Consider the following 17,396-nt stretch of genomic DNA (forward strand, 5'->3'; position numbering starts at 1 on the left):
CCGGTTTGAGGACTGACGCTTTTGCTTGACAGCGTTCGATCGATACCGCTTGCCTTGATATCTGTGATCACTGACGTTGCAATTACAGAGGCACTTCACTGATCCAGATGTGGCTCTTTTGACATAAATCATTCAGGATTTCGCTGGTGTGAGACTACAGTCCATTTCAGATCGATTAAAAGGATAAACTATCAGCAGTATAAGTTGCCAAAATACATAGGATGCCTTCAAGTCTAGTAGTCCTTAATGACTTTAATGACGCTGAAGTGAAGTGTAGTGCCTTAACCAGCAAATGTGACTTTTACATTACTCATCAGTAAGAAAATCACAATATGCTATACAATTCAAAGTTCGGGGAAAGAGAGAGAGGGAAAAGGAAGGAAGGAAGGAATACTTCTATTTAGCAAGGACACACTTAATGCACAAAAATATTATGCAGCAAAAATCCCAATCCCGTCCACTATCTCTCTCATAAATTAGAATTTATGTAGAAAAAAAGTTCTTTTTTAACTGCAATTAAATAAACAGCATTATATTGCATTTTTATTGCATTGATCAAATAAATGCAGCATTGGTGAGCATAAGAGACATTTCTTAATTCTTAATTATTCTAAACGTTTGACAAGTAGTGCACATGTGAAAAAATAAAAACAACTGGATGAAGATCTCATAGTAGTCATAAACACCCTTTTGTTAACAGAGCAGGAATTAATTAAAGCCAATTCAATCACATTTTGGATTGTATAAAATTGATTTTCAAACCGAGACAGACAACAGTTGGGTAAAAAAAAAAAAAAAAAAGAACAAAAAAAAACATGTCTGGAAGCTATGGATTGTGTTTAATTCATTACGCTTAGCTAGGGGCATATTGGTAATTTCAAAGCCTTTGTGTTGGGTTGATTATTAGAATGCACCTGTTCATCAGTCACATTTACGTCCATACTAATCAGCACACTCTAAGATAATAAAGGCCGTCCATGCATACTAATTGAAACACAAAATGATAAATTTAATTGAGCTGATCTGTGACAATATCGCCGGATGCATCAAAGCAGAATAAATGAAGGTAAAAGAGGCATTTGAGGTTAATGGCATACTATTATTTGGTTACAGGCCTTTATTTATTCAACTGAACATGTTTCATTGAACCTTGCTTAATGAATGTCACTCAATTAGACCATAGCACAGGTTAGCAAAATTACCTTCTCCCAAAACCAAAGATCGCCTTATAGTTGATTCTACCACAAAAAAAAAAAAAAAAAAAAAAAAAAAACACAGTTGAACCTGGTCCTCTGAGTCCATTTAAGGACAATAATATAGTTCAGAGTCTCCTGTGAGCTGGTCTTTGGAGGAAGCTCAAAGTCTCTTAAAAGTCTCTTTCCAAATTTCCATTTACAAATACTCATGCTAAATTACCAATACAAGTCCTTTAAAGCAACCATACATGAACACACACATACACACACTTAAAAAGCTTATTTATGTCTGAATCTTGCCTGCATTTGAGAGTTACATGGAACAAGCTCTGTTAAGACTCTATATAGAGTATTAACATAAGAAATGCATTGGATATGCCACTGACGGCCTGTATTTTGAAGATAACTTTTGATGTTGAGGCTCCATCAAAAACTGATGTGATGGGAGCAGAGGGAATGCAGTATGGGAACAAGGCAGCCATTCAAACATCCCAAAAAATGCCTGCTGTGAACAAACATTGAGGTATTATTGAAGGTAGTGCTTTGGCACCAACATTCCTGCCATCCATTACACCCTAAGCATCAGACGCCCTGGTGTCAATCCTCCGATAAAACCAACTCCAATGGGGAAACATGTCATTTATGAGAGTCATTTGCATTTAAATTCAGATCAAGAATTGAGGATGTCAAGCTGGAAGGCCATGAAACAGCAAATGAAACTTCAATGAACTGTTACACACAAAATCAGATGATGATCAGATCTGCTTGAAGAGGCAAGGCGATAATAACAGACGAGGAAACGTAATGGATATTGAACTTACTGGAATAATTGTGATTGGGGCTTGATTATCTTGGAGGGAGACTCTCTATGCAGGTTTAGTATGCCGACGCTGTCAGTTTTATCAGACAGCTGGAATGAGAACAGTGTCGTGGACGGTCAATCGCGTAGAGTGAATTGTGTAGATGATGTTTGCCAAGGCTTAGTTAATGAATTCACTCCTCATAAATATTAATTTAGTGCACTTACCAACCGGTTCTGAATCTAATTAACACCGTCAAGCATTGGTTAAACAGAGAGAACTGATAACTATTCCAGTTCTAATGAAGATTAGGCAGCTGGTACTTTGTTCAAATAACCATATAATTTTGCAGTACTTGCAAAGTGAATAATCAAACTATGGGTTAAAGTCAAGAAAAAAAGAATGTCATCCAATCTGGACTAGTGGTTATTCTTAATTCAATGCAAGACAATCATTTCAAGAGGACTTGTCATCAATTTGCCTACAGCTCAAATACTGTGCCAGCTTTAACTAGATTACAGTGAGTGGATTATACATCTATGTGGCATTCTTAAATCTGACACCTCTGTCACAGATGTGAAGCCCAAGCGATGATCGTCTTCATAAAAATGGCATGTTTAATGTCGCTGCTATGTATGAAAGAGGCTATAAAAAGAAATACACAATGTGAACGAACATTAAAGCAGATCAAATGTGTGCAGACACTTTCTTGCCTGTAGCAGCTCAGCAGTAAGACCTGGTTAGCGCAAGTAACTTAATACTGTTTAATTGAATCATGTAAGGACAAAGACATCCTAGAGACACTTTGCCTGCTGCCATAAGAATTGATGTTTTAGCCTTTCATAGAGGACATTACAAATCAGTGTTTGTCCTCTGGAGGGAAAACACATCTCATATAGCTCATGCCTAGTGTAGTTTTGTGCCAGGTTAACATTCATTTGCCTTCCTGTGACTCATCGTATTCCTCATCGAAACAGATCAGGAGAGGGAGAGGGAGAGAGAGAGCACTCAGAGGAGATCAGCTCTAAAAATAAAAAAAGGATAAGGCATGATTAGCATATACTTCCTGCCCCCTTACTTATGCCAGTGTCTCAGCAGACAGGAGGCAGCAGATTGTTTCAAATCTCCGGCCTCTCTGGAGCGCCGCAGGCTGTGGAAAACACAAACGCCCTTCGTGCCATTAGCACTGTGATCTCCACGGTGTTAGATCAGGTATTGGGTGAGAAACTGGTGGGGAAGAGGAGGACTTTATCATGTGTCATTGAAGGTGCCTGGTTTTAAACCATCCGCGATCGTCCGTGGACATTCAAAAAGGTCAAAGCCAATCCGGGAAAAAAGGTCATGCTTTGAAATAATCACACAGCTGAATCATTTTGGATCTGGTCTGTTGAACAGCTTGCAGGCTGTTTAGAATTGAAAACTTTAGGCCGGATGAGGGAGAAGGTCAAATTGTTGTGCCCCTTTAGATACAAAAGGTTTAACAAGAACGCTATCTGCAGAGATAACAATCTTTATAATTTCGCAGACAGTTATATTAGCTGGAGGAATACATTTGGACCTTTGAGAGTTCACAGTTTCCATAGGAACATAAATAACATTAACAGTCATCGGTGCTCTCAAAATGAAGCAACAGACGTGATCAAACACCAGAAAATGATGAGAAAGATGATACATAAGCAGCTGACAACAACTTTTAACATATAACACAATAATCTGATCTATTTTAGCTCTGAGGATAAACTGAATGAAAAGGCTGAAAAAAAAATCAAATAATACATAAAAAAAACATTTATAATGTATAAAAAGAAATGCAAAAAATACAAATGCAATTAATGACGATTATAATAAAAATAATTATTATTATTATAAAAATATTAAGTTAATTTTCTTTTTTCTCTAATTTTAAATAAGTTCATGCTTGCATGCTTAAAGTCATCAGTATTATGTTTTAAAAATAAAATAAAATATATTAAGAATTCATTATTATTAGTTAATAATAGTTATAATATAAAACTTAATAATGCTAATACACTTAATAGTATTAATCTTATTTACTATAATAATAATAATAATAGTAACAACAACAGTTTAAAATCAGTAAAATTATCTACAGACATCTTCAATGATATGCTGCCAAAGATTTAAATGAGTCAAATTTCACCTGCAGCTATAATTCATTCCCGTTTTGTGTCTTTAATACTGCACTACAGTAATGAAATTTTATATGAAATATGGAGGAGCAATTTGAACAGTGTTTTAAGTATCACATCACCCTAGAGAGATGGCAAACAAATGGACTGCATTAATAACCCAACAATAACACAGACAAAAACAGATGCTGTAGGCAAAATGAAAATAGACTGGCCTCGGTTTCTTACAATGGTAATAAATGGTAATTTTTGTAATAAAGATCAAATGCTGTAAAGACTCACAGCTGAATTAAGAGAGTAAAACAAAATATACCCATGCATTAATTCTCCTCTAAATCAAAGAATGAACAACATCTTGATAGCAAATGATCTGAAACCATTCCCTTTTAATGAATACCGCTCCCCTCCAATTCCAGCCGAGAAACTAAACAATGTAATGACACATGCCACTAATGAAGAACATTCTCCAATGCAGACTCCAAATAAAATCAGACAGAATTAATTACAGTGAGGCGGACTGACCTTTTCAGCTTGATAAATCATAAAGCGACGTTAGGCCTGTGGACACAGAATGCCTGGCTTTGATAAACAATATCCTCCCTCCTGTATTGACCCGAGAAAACCGCTGCACAGAAATAAACCAAACTGAGTTCTGACTGAAAGCCACTGTCTATTCCAGGTCTCTAAAGTATTTTCTTTCTGGATCCATCATACATTTCATCAATTAAGCTATTGCCTTTTGGGTTTTTTCCAATGGTGATGCATTCCATTATTCCATCTTAAGCCCAAACAACGTTTCTTTGGGGAAAACGCACCCCATGGTTTTGAAAATAGTCTTTTTAAACTCTAGTCTTTCTAAAGCAGCTGCATGTTCTGTGTACTTCCTCATTAGGAATTCAACTTTTGATTGCTACATTTCAATCACAAACCTATTCACAAAAATCATGATTGACTGGAGTGGAAAAGAGATTGAGCACTTGACAGTTGCCAAAGAATGTTTTTTTTTTTTTTTTTTTTTTTTAACCAATCCAGAAGTAAAATCAATCATGGATCTTTCCTAAAAATTATTTTATATGCTTTTTAAACTTGATCTTTAGATATCAGCTACGTATTGGGATGTTGGTTAATGTTTTGTGTTTATAACAAGGTTTTATTATCTCTTGTGAAGGCAGTTTTAAATGAAAAAGGCAGCATGTCTGATGTAGATGAGTTTGTTTCTTCATCGGAGCAGATTTTGAGAAATTAAGCATTATAAGAGGATGGACTTTTTCACTGAGGGAAGCATTATGGATAATGGACCTGTATTTTTGGCAGAAGCAATGGTTTAAAGTTAAAACTCTTTAATTGTGGATTTGTTTCTTACAAATGTACAGCTTTTTGCTTCACAAGATGTTTATTGATGAACTGGTGGATTATTAAGATGTTTTTATCAGCTGTTTGGAATCTCATTTTAACGGCACCCATTCATTCCAGAGCATCAATTGGTATTGATTTGGCCAAATATGCTCTTGATTAACAAAAACAGTACATTTTGGATGGCCTGGGAGCAAGGACATTTTCAGCAAATGTTAATTTTAGATTACATTTCTTTTAACACACCTAAAATTTTTGCATTTATATTCCAATTTATTTGTGCTATACATTTGAGTGTCTAATTATTTTGTTACCACAAACACACAATTATGCATTTGGTGAGTAATTTACACTACAAAAAGCCATTATTATATTTACTTCCATTACTTATCACAATCTAAAGGGGAAAAAAAAACAGCTCCAACAAATCAGTTTTAACATACCTGTTCACACAACAAAAAAGATCAATGCCCCTTGCCCTGGACACAAAACAAAAACAAGGCAATTACATTCTAATTTTCCGATGACTACAATTAGCATGCATCAGCTTACACAATACTTGTTGAACTGGCCATTTGAAAACATTCACACCCATTTAAAAACTGCTGTTAAGACCACAGGTTTAAATGGTAGCTACTGTTCTTCCAGAAAAAAAAGCAGCATGCAGAGATGGTCAAACATACAAATTTGCTAAATGCATGGAGCCATTAAGACATATTAAAAGGAATGCACTGCAGCAGTCTGCTCTAATGCACTAATGTTATTGATTGCAAGTCATGGAAGCAGTTTGCGTCACAGTCCGTAACAATATCATGCAGTAAGACAGGAGAGTGCTGCAATCTCTGATAAACCTGCTCTAAAAGCCCCTTCAATGCCAGTCTAATGCAGTTTTCTCAACCACTGATGCATGACTGGGTGTTTGTGGTGATATAAAAGCAGCTCTGTGTATATGAGGTGATGAACTCATCTGAAAACCATAAAAACTTTGGCTGCATCTTATTCCATTCTATAGTTGTAAATCACTATATTGTCTAATATAATGTATAATGTGAAATATAGTGAAATAGTAAGCAGCCAAAACTCAAATTTTTCTAGTGCATTCTGGGATGTTTTCAGTGGGACTCCCTGACTCACTGGATAGTGTACTTTGTAATAGGAATAAATTACAGTCACATTATACAAATTACTTCCCAAAAACTGTCTACTCATTACGTTTTAAATTTTAATGTAACTGAGCGATTAAAAAAAGTTTGGTTAAATCAAAACAACAACAACACCAGAGTCAGCATCTTCACTGTGTATAAACACGGTTACTACTATCGGTTTCATATTCCATCTGTCCTTTGTCACTGTTAAAATATGGGAAACCATAAATATTTATTTAAAGAGGTGACATTGCATTCTGTTGTGATCTCCCTCTGCGTGCCAGCGTGTCTGACAAAACAGGAGAGCAAAGGTACATTCATCAACATACCTACAGATGACAGGGATGAAGAAATACTGCCGTTTCTCACTCAGCCACAGAAGCGACAGACTGATAGACTTTGCTCAATGCCTGATATCTTTTCAGAGCACACATCAGTAATACTGAGACTATAGGGTTTCACTCAATAAACAAGTGGGCAGATAAAAGAGAAAGAGTGACCAGGAATCAAGCACATCTAACTCAAACTCACCCTTTATTCAACTTTGTATTTAAATGACCTATGAGTTCAATGAAGGTCCCTCTTCCATTTGAAGGAAAAACAATACTTTGTTCTCAAGGGCCATCAGAAAATATCTTTTTCTGCAAGGAGTACTAAAGCCTTAGGGAATTTTTGAGATTGATAACACACCATGAAGTCACTACAAAACGGTACAATAATATTTATCCTGTGGAACATCAAAAAAGGAGTTTAGCAAAAATGTCGGACCTGCTCTTTTCCATACAATAAAAGTAGATGGGAAGCAGTAGGTGTCAACCTTTAAAAAACACCATAAAAGCATCATAAAAGTGATCCATATGAATTGTGCACGATTTTCAAGTTATTATTCACAGATAATCTTACCTCAAAAAATAGCACTATTTTATCTACTTTCTATTATATAGAAAAATAAAAATGCGTAACTGTCTAACACTACACTGTAAAAAATTACTGTGATTTTATGGTAAGAACCTGAAAATGCTACAGTACAAACCTGTTAAATTTAAAATTTACAGTAAAAAAAAAAAAAAACGTAAACTGATGTTCCCAGAGTTCTCTGTGTTGCATTTCCAATTTTGTCTGAAAGTTTTTTTTTTTACAACTACACTCTCAAAAACGCTGGGTTGTTTTTTCAACCCAACTGCTGGGTTGAGGCCGTTGGATAGGACTTTGGGATGTTTTAACCCAAGTTTGGGTTGAAAATAAGTCTCTTTTTTTAACCCAGCGGGCCTGGGTTGAGGACGCGGACGTGAAGGAGAGCACGCACGTCACTTCAAAATCGTACGTCTCCAGTGCGAGCAGCCGCCATTTTCTCAGCGTGATAGAAGCGAGAAGCGAGTGAAAGACTATGGTAAGTAAATATTCAAAATGTAAAGTTATCTTTTATTGTTTACTCGGTTGTATGAAAGGCGGAAGGTTTTATGAAAGGCAGAAACAAAGGAGCTTAACGTTATATATATATATATATTTATATATATATATATAAAAAAAAAATTAAAAAAAACAGACGCGGTTTTCGCCTCAGACACGGAGATCTTAACTGCCTCATGTAACGTTACTGAACGGAGGATGTACTTTTAATATAACGTCTGTGAATGTATTTTGTCATATTTACATAAGATTTTACATTATCTGTACTTTTTGAGGCGTTAACAGATGGTTATGGTCACGGTTACGCTCATGTTAATTTGTCTTTTTTTTCGCGGTTAAACTGAATGTATGTTTGTCTTCTAAAGGAAACGGCATTGTGTAGTAAAGACTAGCATAATTATTTTGAGGCTGTTAAAGTGGTAACGTTAACTGTTAAAAGTATGTTTTACATGTAATATTTCTTGTCGAGCTCCTGTCTTCATTGTCCTCGCGCTGAGAGTTAAAGACACAGAAGCTGTTTGTGTGAGGAGTCACAGACCTGTGTGAGGATGAGGAGGAGGTGATCTTCTAGACCAGACAGTTTAAGGAGAGTAAACTGCAGAATAACATCAAGTTATCTTTATTTTTACTAAGACTAAAATAATGTTTTTTTTTTTTTTAAGATGTTGAAATCCAGAGACAAGATAACTTCATTCTTTTGAGACCGATGTAAGTTAAGTTATTACTTTTTTTTTTTTTTTTTAGAAAATTAATGTTTCTGTTGTGTCCTGCCTGTTAACTTCACATTTTGATGCAAAACAGTATGATTTTATATATATATATATATATATATATATATATATATATATATATATATATATATGTATGTATGTATATGTTAATATTTTATTGAAACCATTGATGTCCCTCTTTGCAGAACTCAAACTAACTGGAGTTAAGGACACACAAGTCTGCTTGTGTGAGGAGGTGGTTTTCTCAGCTTCTTCTGAAGAGAGGGAAAGATCGTTTAAGGCAAGTAAACTTCATATTTCATGTTATCAGTTGTTGTTGTGTTTTACTAAGAGTAAAATAATGTTTGTTTTTTGTTTTTGTAGATGTTAAAAGCAAGAGACATGGGAGAGATTTTATGTAAGTTATTTTTAGAAAATAAATTTTTCTGTTGTCTCCTGCCAGTTTACTTCACATTTTGATGCAACAACAGTGTGATTACTTGCTCATTTCATTAAGACCATTGATGTCTGTGTTTTTTATTGCAGAAATCAAACTGGAGTTGTGTGATTTGGAGAGTCATTATTCTTGGTCTTCGCTCTTAGAGGTAAAGTTCACACAAAAAATCATTTACTTGCCCTCAAGTACAAATACATCTTAAATTATATGATCGCAAACATGTATGTTCAAAATAAAATACTGGTCTCCCAGACCAGCAATGGAGGACACAAAAAGAGAAAATTAAATATATTCATATGTTTTCCAAAAAATGAGCAGTTTGTGTATGAGTCTGGAAAAACATGGGGAGAGTAAATTATGAACATTTTAATTATTTGGTGAACTAACGGTTTGAAGAGCAGCCCTCCATGTACATGAATATTGTGAGGTATGTGAATGTCATGTCTGTTTTAATGTTTCAGTAAAGAAGCTTTCTGAAAGCAATATTTATTGTGTTTTTTATTTAGTGCTGCCATTATAGCATTCTGGAGCGCTGTGGTAGACTGAGACATTAAACAACCGCACAAAGTGTTGAAACTTTAAAACCGATTATTTACCTATCCTTACGGATGTGAATACACCTCTACCTGAAAATGGATAGAGTTTAATTAAATGTTTAATTTTTTCAAATGTGTTTCTCTTAGGCCACTGATGAAGAACAGGCGGTGACTGGGATGAATCCTGGTCAGAGAGGAGAATCTTCTTTCCCCTAAACTGATGCAGTGGTGGTTTTAAAGGAGGACGCTGCCCTGGATGATGTAGAAGATGTCAGATGCTGTGCTGATGGGGTTTCTTCATGATTACATCAGTTATGCTAAAGAGATCATGAAAATTGACCGTGATGCATGATCTGTATTCATGGACTATGAAACAAACTGTAAGTGTATAATTTGTTAAAAAAAAAAAAAAAGTTAAATGCTTTTTCTGTGTTGTTTAGTAGAAGAGTTTACACTCTGTCATTCATACACCTTTCATACATACATTCTTTCACACACACACACACACACACACACATGCGTCTGTTAAATGTTATAATATCAAGGTTAATGTTGTGATTTATTTGTGTACTGTCATGCCAGAATAGTTGAAAAAAAAACTATTTACAACTAATTGTAAATTTATTGTATGTGTTTTCATATATTTTTATACAATATATACAATTGAACAAAGTCCAATTTGATCTTAAGTTATATTCATTAATGTTCAATGCTTTGTTTATGAACTCTGTAGCTGTTAATGCCATCCTTTTCTGCATTTCTTCTAACATGTTACTTTTTGACTTTTCTCTTGTTTTTAATAAATATTTTCCTTTTGATAATCATTATTTGTGTGTAAAAGTGAGATTTAAAATGAACAACATTTGTAGGTTTAATGCCTAGCTCAATTTGGGTTCATTTTAACGTAGAAATGCATTGTTTCCCCACATGGCTGCACTCTGCGAGTTTATTTTCTGCCAGCAGGAGGCGCTAAGAGCGGGAGAGGTAGGTTTCTCCGGTAACGGCTGCAGAGCGGTGCTGAGCTCACAAACACTGCCTTATCAAGCACATTCGAAATGATATCGAACATTTTCTAAATAAAGTAGTTTTCCTTCTGAAATACAGTGATAAAAAAACACCCGCTCTGGTTTTTGAACCCCTGCAATATAGTCATTTTAAACCATAAAAAAGGCAACCCAGCAGGCTGGGTTAAATATGATAACCCAACTGGTTGGGTTAAAACAACCCAGCGCTGGGTTCGTCCCTTTTTGACCCAGCGCTGGGTTGTCAAAATAACCCAAATTGGGTTGTTTTTAACCCAGCAGTTTTTAGAGTGTATGTTTTTTCTTGTTTTTCTTTTTTCTTATCTGTTATGTTTATTAGGATTGTATGTTACATATAATGTTGTTAAATTAATGTTCATTGCATATTTCAGTTTTAAGGGGTCTCACCATGATGGTGTTTGGTGCTTGTGTGAATGAGACTGTGCACCTTCTATACATGTTATTATTTAAAAGGTACTTGTAATGGGCTTTGGTTCACCATGTGACTTACTCATCATCACTTGCTTTTGGTGGTTATCAGTGTATTACAAAGGTACAAAACAGTTTTCAGTACTTCTATAGGTTGGTATATTAACATTATCAGTTAACGAAATTACAGTATTTAACTGTAAATTTAAGGTAAAGACTAAAATGTAATTTCCACATTTTTTACAGTAGAATTCTGGCAACCACAGGTGCCAGCTCTTTTTTTATCATAAATTTTACAGATTAAACATGTGTTTATGCGGTTTAAGAAAAAAAAAAAAACATTTTACACATACTGTACATTACTGCTTCTCCTCTATGCCCCGCCTTCTGAAACCATCAATTTTCACAAGTCTCATCTCTCTGAATGAGAGAGACGGAAATGTAGGTATTTCACAGGTATGTGTATTTCCGAGACGGAAATGTTATGCCTCTTAACATATTGTGAAGCCTTGTCCGGCCGGAGCGATGAGACAAAAACATAAAACCCATTACAAACATGATTTCTAGTAGCATTTTCTTTTGGAAGGCAAAAACAAAGTAGTTTCCCTTTCTCAATGGAACAACATCACACACCACAGTCTTGAGTGAGCCACAGCCGACTTGAATGAGCAGAGGCAGGCGGCTTGAGAATGGTGTGGCAGGCGGATTCTATGAAGAAGCGTACCTTGGTCTTGCAGCAACCACATGAGATGACCCGGGCTGGACACCACTTCGTCCATGGTGAAAGCCGACTCTGCGATCAACAGTACAAAGCTGATGTATTTCCTCAGTGACCATCACGGATATAGTCCTCTTTTGGAAGGCCAAAGTAGTTTCACTTTCACAGTGAAACACACAGCATCTATATGACATGGTGGAGGGGCAATAACAATATTACAACGAGAATAAAAGGTATGCATTCTTTCTTTAAGTGAACATCTGGGCGGCAAGAAGCAAATCTTCCCACATACTGACGTATATATGTGGGGGCATGTTAGAACGAGCCGTTTCAAGGGGGCGTGGACAAGTGTTAACGTTAATAAAGAATCTCTCTTTGGATTTGAGACTTTAGTCTTTGCAACTTCACAGATCTTCTTTATTCACCAAGAGCTTGTAACACTCCAAAGAGATAGGAAAATTAGAAAATTGCATCATATGACCCCTTAAAAAAAAGTGGCATTCTCTATTCTTTTTATTTTCTAACTACTTGTTTTATTATTATTATTATTATAAAAAAAAAATACTTGGCCCTCTAACACTAGCTATCTATTGTATTTTTTTCGGTCTACTTTTAATTAAAAGAAAAAAAAACTTTACTGCCACATCGCTTATATATTGTTTCTCTCTGGTTGGTTTAAATGCTTCTATCATTTTCAAGTCTTTGATTGCTCCTCATTTGTAAGTCGCTTTAGATAAAAGCATCTGCTAAATTATTAAGGTACTGTAAATGTAAAATCCTGTTTGTCAGCTGTGGTCACCATTCACTTACTGGTGGTGGAAATGAGCAGCCTGGACAATCCGCCATAAGTAACCACATTTGGGTTCCTCAGAAAAAATTTCATCATTAGATTTTTAAGGAAAATCATTAAAGGCGGGGTGAAATGCTATTTCAGGCATACTGAGTTTTTTACACTGTTAAAGAGTTGGATTCCCTTGCTAAACATTGACAAAGTTTCAAAAATTAAGTTGTACGTTTGAAGGAGTATTTTTGTTCCCAAAATACTCCTTCCGGTTTGTCACAAGTTTCGGAAAGTTTTTTTCGAGTATGGCTCTGTGTGACGTTAGATGCCGCGCGCTCCCGTGTAGCGAGGCTGAGCACAGACATTTCACTGATCAGAGCGAATCACTGATCAGAGCGAGAGTGTCGCGAAAAGTCACAAAAGAAGTGTGTTTTTGGTTGCCAGGGCAAGACAACCCTGCACAGATTACCAAAAAAAAACAGCATTAAGGGACCAGTGGATGGAGTTTATTTTTACAGAGCATCAACGGAGTTGTGCAAGTGTTTGTGTTTGTTCCCTGCATTTCGAAGATGCTTGTTTTACAAACAAGGCCCAGTTTGACGACGGATTTGCGTATCGTTTATTTCTTAAGGATGATGCAATCCCAAGGAAAAAGGGTCACGATCGTGTGTTGGAACCGCAGGCGGTGAGTAAAACTGCTTCAAATATCTCTGCCTCCTTGTTAGTGCGTCCGCCTCCCATGCCAGACCCGGGTTCAAGCCCAGCTCGGAGCGAGTCGTTGCTGCTGCTGCTGCTCTCGTTCAGTTTCAGCCTCGGGATCTGATTCTGGATCATAAATAAACGGCTGAATCTGACCATGGTTTGTTTTGGATGATGGTTTTTCCCTCACGGTAATGTCACAGCTTCCAAACGCTCTCAACGCAAAAGCCTACTGGCGTTGTGATTCTTTAGCTCCGCCCACACGTCACGCCTCCAGCCGGTCGTGGGAAAAATCGGTACAGACTATCTTTCTTTTATGAATATAATAAAACTAAAGACTTTTTGCAGTTATGAAGGATGCAGTACTACTATAGGTACTCAAGATTACCTATATAACCACCCCCCCCCACCCACCTTAATAAATTATTAGTAATTTATAGACTAGCAAGTAATTAATTGAAAAGCAATACTTTTAATTTTATTACACTATTATGATTAATATCAACTGAAATTACTGTTTTGCATTATTGACACACTGTTTTTTGCATTATTGACACACTGTTTTCCTAATGAATGTTGTTCAGTTGCTTTGATGCAATGTATTTTGTTTAAAACGCTATATAAAGGTGACTTGACTTGACTTTTAGTAGTAGTAAAGAAAAATCTAAATGCATCACAATTAGAACAAAAATATTAAGCAACAGAAACACTGATTATAATAAAGAAATATTTTTAAGCACCATACCAACTCATGAGAATGATTTCTGAAGGATCGTGTTGCACCATTTTTTTTTTCATAAATAATTGAAGCATTGATGAGCTTAAGACTTAACAGCTTACAGACTCCAAACAGTTTTATAGTATGCTTTATAGATGCTTTTAATCAAAGTGAATTCCAGAAAAGTCTTATGAGGTACAACGGTGATAACTCGTATGCATCACAAATGAATCGATTCAACATGCTTCTGGTCACTAGACCTGAGCGTTACCACTGCACCACACCACCCCCACAAAATGTGCTTTTTTGTTTAGTTTTTGCATCCATTTCGTTCTCCAACCAACACACACATAACCATTTCAAACAACAGAAAACAGGCTTTGGGCATCACCTTTATTTTAATTTAACATCCTGTTCCAACTGGTGGAGACAAACAGAGTCCCCTTATCAATCCATATTAAGGGGGCGGCTTCTGAGTTTCAATCGGAGCTGGTTTCAGGGAGCCCTACGCATGATGCGGTACAAGGCAGTAAATAAAACGCATAAATGTGCCGCTGCAGACAAGCAGCAGACACCGGCCCTTTCAATGTTAATAGGAGAGCACTGGTTACCCGAGTTTAAATAATGGCCTCCTGCTTCTATCTCTGGGGTCAGGTACCCTAGGTGGCTGGATTTATGGAGTTAGCAAATTGCTTTTCTATCCTCATTCTTTGCGCCTCTTTCTGTCTGCTCATCCTTTCAACTCAGCACGTGGATGATGGAAAGGAACAGGGGGGTGATTGGCCTGTTTTTCACGACCAGAGAGCAGAATGTGTCTCAAGGCCAGGGGAAAGCACAGAAAGACGCTCATCAAAAGGCGCAACTCTGTCGACACGTTCCATTACCAAGATATTTCTAACAGCACTAAAATGCTTTATTCCATCATAGCTGGGGATGGGGCCACTGGTGAGGCTGCTGCCAGTCAAGAGTGATTGCGATGACTGAGGACGTGACTCCTCTTTTCAACTCTATAGGCTCAGAGTCATATTTGCCTTTTCCCTTGACTACTGGTTCATATATCCGATCACGGCGAAGGCAAACTGAGGCCTTGGGATTGCCGGCGAAAACATCAAAAGCCAGACTGGAGATAAACAAGATTACAAATTTATATAACCAACATAATATGGTCCGCACCTGAGGAACTTGCAAGACTAGAAGAAACTTCACAGATTTGTTTATCATGGTCTTGGCAAGGCACTGTATTGATACTCATCAAACATTCTAGTTAGGGGTTTGTTGTAGTCCCAAAACTTGTTCTTAATGCTATTCTTTTCTGCATTACAAGCACTGGCATTTCCTTCAGGAAATGCAAACCTAGTTTATATAAAACGTATTGAATTATGGCACACAGAACCTTCAAACCGAACTTTGAACACGCTCAAGAAAGTTTCTCTCTTGCCGAATCTGTGTCGCCATAACTCCTGACATTTTTAGATCACTCCTCTAAGTGAGGCAAAACAAAAAAACAAGGTAAACTTCCCCTGCTAGTTCTGCGTACAAGGCGCTGTCTGAGCAAATAAATAATGTAGTCCAAAAGTACATGCTGATGATGTGCAGAGGGAAAACAAATCACCAAGAAAATGAGTTACAATTCAGAGGTGTAGTGGCACGCACTGCACCAATAAATGTTCTTGTCAAATCACATTTCAAAGTGCATTCAAAACTGTGTCATCTCACAACACTCGCTGTTCATCACATATTCACATTGACGACTGCAAGCGAGGGAATGGACATGTATGATTTGGGGAAGAACAAAGAAAGAGGACTGTGACGAAGGAATAAAGTTTGATTGATTGGTAAATGTATTTTCAGGTTGCACAAAATGATTGAAATTTCATGGTTCCCAATTCATGACTTTGACGTCTCCTTTCCAGGTTTCTTGTGTTCCTTAACCCTGAATATGACCGCAAGGGAAAGGGTGAACTTACATGGTCTAAAAAAAAAGAAAAAGGACAGGGGTAAGAAAAGGGGAAGAGGACTGTGACAGTGGCATAAACTTTGAATGACTCATGTGAATAACAAAGAGGATGAGCTGATAACTCAGAGTGATGACTCTTGATCATTTCAGCAGGATCACGGTCTATCTAACACTCAGATAGGGATAGACACTTATTACTTTTCCTCTTTTTGTGGCTGTTCAGCATGAACTGCCACCAGCTCCAAAGGCTGTCTGCATTTCAAAAAACATCAAAGCATGAGTCACAATAGTGCTTTTAAAGAAGCTTCAACCTCATATTACGCTACTGTGCCACAACATTGAAAATTTATGAACGTGATTCGGAGACAAATGCCAAAACCCACACTCATTTCATTTTTAAAATGTGAAGCACTGTCTGCCTGGAAAGAAGAGAGGACTGACTGCATTCTACTAATTGCACAGTAAAAACAAAGAAATGCAGCAAGAAACATTTCCAGGGGGTGTGAACAACAACAAAAAATATCAAAAGTTTGTGAACCGTTCTTATTTAGAACGAATTCAGAGGAATGATTCATATGAATCGGTTCTTTTTACTGGAATCAAAATCATACAGTGCCACCAAGGTGTTGTCTGAATTACAAACGAACGAATCATTTGATATAATCATATGCCGTGTAAACCTACCTATAAAAAAAGACTAAGCATAGCTTAATTAAAATTGGCCTAGTACGACACTATTTTCTTAATAGCCTAACGTTACCAGAGATCATATTGTACATTAAAGTCGTTAGATTTCATAAAACTACACTAAATTTGTTACGGTTATATTCGATATTTTATTTAAAAAAAAAAAAAAAAAAACTAATGATTCCATTTACAGTCCCTTCCAATCATTCCCTTAAAAAAACACTTTGCAAGAATTGTGTATTTCCTTCTAAGTTAACGTTAGACCTGTTCGGAACCCGAAATCATCTTATACGCCAAAAGACGGATGAGGACAATGTAGCCTAATAGGAATTGCATTTATTTGCCCTATAAATATCTCTTCCTCAAAAGTACTAAAAGAACTGCCAACGTTAATGAAAGAGGAATCGATAAGAATCTGAACTAGAACCCTTAATTATTTACGATTACCGTTCCTACAGGTTACACAGACACGCTTAATTCAGCTCATAAAGTCACCGGCTGATGACTGTCGTAATTTAAGCGACACTTCCGTCATATTTTTCTTAATAGAGCATCGGACAAGATGATAAACCACTAGATCTGCTTCACTGGCTTCACGTGTCAACCGGTTTGACAAGAAAGGCAGTCC

General features: G+C 36.5%; 1 protein-coding gene across 4 annotated transcripts in view; it reads right to left on the reverse strand.

The window, feature by feature from the left end:
• The window catches only part of LOC127971362 (dystrophin-related protein 2-like), a 126,300-nt gene that overhangs the window by 108,596 nt on the left and 308 nt on the right, over positions 1 to 17,396 (reverse strand). The window lies entirely within an intron of this gene.

This window comes from Carassius gibelio, chromosome B14, assembly GCF_023724105.1.
Source record: "Carassius gibelio isolate Cgi1373 ecotype wild population from Czech Republic chromosome B14, carGib1.2-hapl.c, whole genome shotgun sequence".
NCBI lineage: Eukaryota > Metazoa > Chordata > Actinopteri > Cypriniformes > Cyprinidae > Carassius > Carassius gibelio.